The following is a 6310-nucleotide window of genomic DNA, read 5'->3' as shown; positions in this document are numbered from 1 at the left end:
AGTGTATATAGAGACCATCAAAGGATGTGGTGTAGCGGATGAGGCTACTCCTCCCATTATCAGAGGTTTCTAGTTCGAGTCTTGGGTATGAAAAAATCATTTGTAGGGAGCGCTCCCTCGTACAGTATGAATTTGAAATAGTCGGACTCCAATATAGATACCAAACATCAAATTAAAAATTCAAAAAAGGAGTAAGTGTATATTGAGATGTATGTTATATCCTATTTTATTTTATCATGAATTAACCACTATAAAGAGAATTATTACACTATCATGCATGTCATTAAGATATTAATTTCAGGGAATTGAGTTTATAATAAGCCTTTTGCTTTAAAGAAAGAAAATATGTTTGTTAGGTGTAATTTAATCATAACAGTTTATTTATAGATTAAATGGCACTAAAAAAAAATAAGAATTAGATATATATTCTGAAGTTGAACAACAAAATTTAATTTATCACTAATCCTATTTAGTGACGATTGGAGATTGGATTATCAAATAACTTTGTTGAGAATATGTTGTTCAAATTAAACTCTTCAAATAAAAAAAAAAAGCAATAAGTCGATGAGTGTATGCCTAATTATTCAAAAATAGTGCATTTCTAATGCATATGTGATAATATTTTTGCAAACTCTGAATAACATAGTTTTGGGAGAATAAATTGTTTGAATAAAAGTATAAGTTGTGAAGTCAAAATTCTTTCGGACAATAAACAATGTTTTCATACAAAATTATACTCATGATCTTATAAATGAGTAATCTTAAACTTTTTGAAACTCAACTTGCGCCTTGCGAGCAAATCTTCAAGGTCAAAACTTAAAATTTGTTATACTTGAAGTTTAGCCCGTAAGACAAACGAGGCCAAGAGTTCAATAGCATCCGCCTCTAAGGCCATTCTTGTAAATAAATAGTTTGCATATGTAAGTATAATAGGCCTTAAATTGTGCAAAGCCCATATGTGTTTTTGGCCTATGAATATCAACAATATTGGAATGCAAGGATTTTTTGCCACATCGCGCTTTTATCTTTAATTTTTTTGTTCTGATTTTTCATTTGGTGTCATTCATTTTGTGACTCGACTATTCAAATTTGCACTAGAAAACTATATTGAATATTTATTTTAATGAATAAACTAAAAGTAAATGGAAAACAAACTGATAATTAAAAAAATCTCACTAGTTTAGGTCTTAATTATTAAGATTCCCAATAGTTTCAAATATTACTTCCTCTACCATATTTTATGATTAGGATACATGAGTCTGAATCCATGAGATACATGTATCTGTCAAATTTTAAAATTGAGATACAAAATTTATTTATTTAAATTAATTGGTTGTAACTTATTTCCTTAATTAGAGGAGTAATTGAGGATTTTCAAAATACATAGATAATTAATTTCATTTTATTATTCTTTGAAATAGTAAATTCATTAATATTATTAATATAAGATAAAAACATGTATATCTTGGTAATGTAATTTGATTAATTTCAAATTATTAATCCATAAATTTCTTGAAAAACAAAAATCAAAAGAAAAAGATTTATATAATCTAGAAACCAACCTAGAATGTAATTCTGAAGAAATTAATTCTAAAGAAAGAAAAGAAGAACAAAAAAATGAATGAACTAGATTAATTAGTTTATTCAATGGAAGACCTAAGTCTTTCTGAAAAATTAAATGTATTCATGAACAAAGGGGAAACAGGAGGACCCCAAGGAGAATTTGAAGCAAGTACTTCAATGAAACAAGAATGGCAAGAGCCAGAAAAAGATAATAAAAATTTTGCAAACAAAGCAAAAAAAGAAAATGATTTTTCAAAACATTTTCACAATAATGATAAATCAAGATTTATGCCCAATAGACTCCCAACAGGAGATATCGGAGCACAATTTCTAGATTTAGAATGTAAAAGAGATCCAGAAGATAGCCTAGATCTATGGTCTCAAAATATGCTCCTATATTTTTTATTAGGAAAAGGAAATTATACCGATGAAGAAAAATATATCATCATGATAAATACTTTTATGGGAAAAGTAAATGACTGGTTTTCAGGATTAACTAAAGATGCAGAAAATATAATAAAAAATGATGCCTTAGAAGGATTAAAAAATTCTGTACAAGAAGGTATAACAAATTTAAAGCAATACATTGCAAATGAATTCTTTGGTGGACAAGGAAATGTAAAAGAAAATAAAGAAGTTATAAGAACAATTGCTAAAGTGCAATTAGAAAAATTGCAAATCTGTAAGATGAGTTACATTCAAGAATACACTTGTGAATTCGAAGAATATTACTATAAAATATTTGATAGTGGTAAAGAAATGATGCCTTATCTAGAAAAATACTATCAAAAATTACCAGACTTCTGGGCAAAATACTTCAGAGAAGAATATGAAAAAGAAAATAAAAAAGGAGATACTCTTGAACAAAGAATAAATTTCCTAAAAAATAGACTTGGTCAACTTTGTATGTCTCATAACATCCAAAGAAAAGCTAAAAGAATAAATACACAAATTTATTGTAAAGATACCAAAGCATCTACCCAATGGGGATGTGATGATAGACCATATAAGAAAAGAAGACAACTCAAAAAGGGGTTAATAAAAAGGAAAAAATTTTCTAAACAAAAATACATACCAAGAAAAAGGTTTATAAAAAGAAAAAAGAATTTTCAAAAACCAAACCAACAGATAAATGCAAATGCTACAATTGTGGAGAAGAAGGTCACAAAAGTTACGAGTGTAACAAAAAGAAAGTGAAAATCTCGAAAATAGATAGAATAGAAATTGATTCAGATCTAGAATCAATAAAATCTATAGAAAGCAACGATTTCTTTGATGAAATCTATGAAGAATATTCAAGTAGTTCAGAAGAATCTGACTAAAAATGAATAAAGAAATAAAAGAAAGAGATGATTCTGTTCAAATCCTAGAAACAGAAGAAGATCACCGAGGTTACGCTTTAAAAGCAACCTTTGATGGAGAAACATTTAAAAGAATCCAAGGATTAAAACTAAATCTTAAGGTAGAAGATAATCTACTAAGCAGAATGCAAAGAATGTTTGCAAGAGACAAAATCTCTTATCATGAATATCAAGAGATAGAAAAGGTAATATAAATTACCCAAACAACAGGAAAACATAAACTAAACCTGTTAACAAAACCTATGATAGATCAAATTCTTAGGAAAATTCCTGAAAGAAAAAGAAAGAAAATGAATTATGTTTATTTAGGAGGAATCCAAATATTAGTCAAATCGACTTTTAAAGAATGAATCAATTGTCCGATAGTAATAAATCTATCAGATGAAAGATTCATAAATGCAAGAGAAGGAAATCTAGGTATAGTAGAGGGAAACCTAGCCTATACAAAACTCTTATTCACATACTATCCAAAGTATTGCATATCACTCAAAGATGCTGATTTTAATGATGCTTTGAGTTTACATTTTCAGATCAAAAGAAATGATCTATTTAAGTCAGGTAATCATATAACGAGTATATATTACCAAGCATTATACACAGTTACAAATTCGAATTATGGTAAGATATATAAGAATAAAGGAATGATAGAAATAGATCAGGAATGTGCAAGAATTGCTAGAATAGTTGAAGCAGAAATTCAACAAGCACAAATTCCAGATGAATATGAAATTCGATTTGGAAAAACGCAAGAAATAGGAAGTACTAGTAACCCTAGACTTTCAATAGAATATGGAAGAAATTCAATTAGAAAAAGTATATCTAATAGATATTCTTTAAAACTTGAAACTCCAAATATAACAAAAATAAAGGGAAGAATTTTCAACGGAACAGAATGGAAATACCAAGAAATCCTGATACAAACAGGTGCAACTGCTAACCATATAAAAGGAATCTGAATAGATGGAATACCTATTTATGAAGGAGAACACTATAAGTAAAAGGCGTTTTTGGGAAAATCGGCACGCGCAAATCGCCTTTGGGCAGTTTGGTCGCGTAGATCTCAAAAAAATACGCGGATTCAAAATAAAAATATCCTGAAACGGACACCCGAGGCCCGAGTTATGGCCGTTTGAAGTTTCATAAATTCAAAGCTGTAATAACTTTAGTTGTAAAAACATGGTAAATTTACCAATACAACTAGACACCATAAGAATAACAGTTCCTTGTTATATTACTAATCACGAAAGTGATCAAGAATTAATATTAGGAAATCTATTCCTAAACAAATTAGAAGATTATAGCATTGGGAAAAATGGAATAGAAATGCTATATAAAGGTGAAACTTGTTTCATACCAAAAATATAAATGCCTAAAGAAACAATTTTCAAAGTATCCGTTTTCATAGAAATAACATTCTATAATACAAAATTAACAACATGTTGTCAAATAGACAATGGATCTGAAGCAAGCCTAGCAAAATCTTTCTTAATCAAAGATTGGGACATGAATGAATCTAACATCTCAATGATTGGAATCACAGGAGATAAAGAAAAACTTACAAAATCAAAAGAAAAGGTAGAAATAATTTTAGGATCAAAAATTGTTTCTATAAATAAATTGTTTGCCTACGATAAACTGGAAACAGATTTATTACTAGGAAATGATTTTTTACAACAATTCCAGGATTATCATCAAACTTTGTATATGATAAGCCTAAAAACCCCTTGTGGACATTTTATAAAAGTTCCAAGAAAACAAAATCCATATAATCTTGAAAAAGATAATGGAAATTTCAAAAGAAAATACTTAGAAAATCTAAGAAAAATTACTTGTAAGTGTCTTAATCTAGAAAAGATTAAAGAAAATTTACAAAGATCTTATGGGGAAAATCCATTAGAAAAATGGGAACAAAATCATGAAAGAGCAATTTTAACTCTAAAAGATCCTAGTATAATCATCAGGGTCAAACCCATGCTCTATAATGAGGATGATAAAATTGAATTTAAAATTCAAATAAAAGAATTACTCAACTTAAAGTTAATAAGAATGAGTAAAAGCCCCCATAGTAGCCCAGCATTTATGGTAAGAAATCATGCTGAAATAAAAAGAGGAAAAGCTCGAATGGTAATAAACTATAAAAAGTTAAATAAAAATTGCTTATTTGATGGATATTTTATCCCAAATAAAAATAACTTAATTAACCTTGCAAAAGGAAAAACATATTTTTCAAAATTTGACTGTAAAAGTGGATTTTGGTAGATAAAATTAGCAGAAAAATCAATACAGTTAACTGCTTTTAGTACACCTAATGGTCATTATGAGTGGTTAGTTATGCCTTTTGGGTTAAAAAATGCACCACAAATATTCCAAAGAAAAATGGATAAAAATTTTTCTGAAAAAGATTTTTGATTGTCTACATAGATGACATTCTAATATGTTCCAATACATATGAAGAACATTTAAGACATCTGAAAGAAATCTCAGAAATCTGTTTAAAAAATGGAATAGTCTTAAGTCAAAAGAAAGCTGACATCAATAAAAATGAGATAGAATTCTTAGGAATGATTATTTCAAAAAATGGAATTGAACTCCAATCACATATCTCAAAAAAGATAATAGAATTTCCTGATAAACTAACAACAAAACAAGAAATTCAAAAATTTATGGGTTGTTTAAACTATGCAGGAGAATTTATTCCAGATTTAGCGAAAAAACAGAATATTTTACAAAAACTTATAAGAAAATCCAACAGACTTGGATGGACAGAAGAACACACACAGTGTATAACAAGCCTAAAAGAAGAATGCGCTAAGTTACCAAAACTCAGATTACCAGAAGATAGTGATAATCTAGTTTTACAAACTGATGCATCCGATTATCATTGGGGAGCATTATTGCAAACCGATTTAAATGAAATTTGCAGGTACACAAGTGGTACTTTTAATGATGCCGAAACAAGATATTCGACAAATGAAAAAGAATTACTAGCCATTGTTAGAGGGATTAGAAAATTTTCTGCTTTCCTTTTACCAAAATCATTTATTATTAGAACTGACAATACTCAAGTTTCAGGACTAATATTTAATAAGCTACCTTCCGAACCGCAATACAGAAGATTGCACAGATGGCAGGTGTTATTATCTTTCTATTCATTTTCAATAGAATATATTAAAGGAAATGATAATTTTCTTACAGATTTCATCTCGAGAAACGTCCAATATGGACAATCAAACAAAAATCCTGGTAACCAGGATATATGAAGGAATGAAGAAAGTGGAGGAGTCCATTGATGAAAAAAACCAATGGCTTTTCAAAATAAGAGACGAGCTATCAAAGTTGTCTGAACAATCTCGGATATTACAATCCGAAATAAATCAGCTTAGTAC

Source organism: Solanum stenotomum, chromosome 11 (assembly GCF_019186545.1).
Source record: "Solanum stenotomum isolate F172 chromosome 11, ASM1918654v1, whole genome shotgun sequence".
Classification (NCBI taxonomy): domain Eukaryota; kingdom Viridiplantae; phylum Streptophyta; class Magnoliopsida; order Solanales; family Solanaceae; genus Solanum; species Solanum stenotomum.
This window is presented reverse-complemented; position numbering follows the sequence as displayed.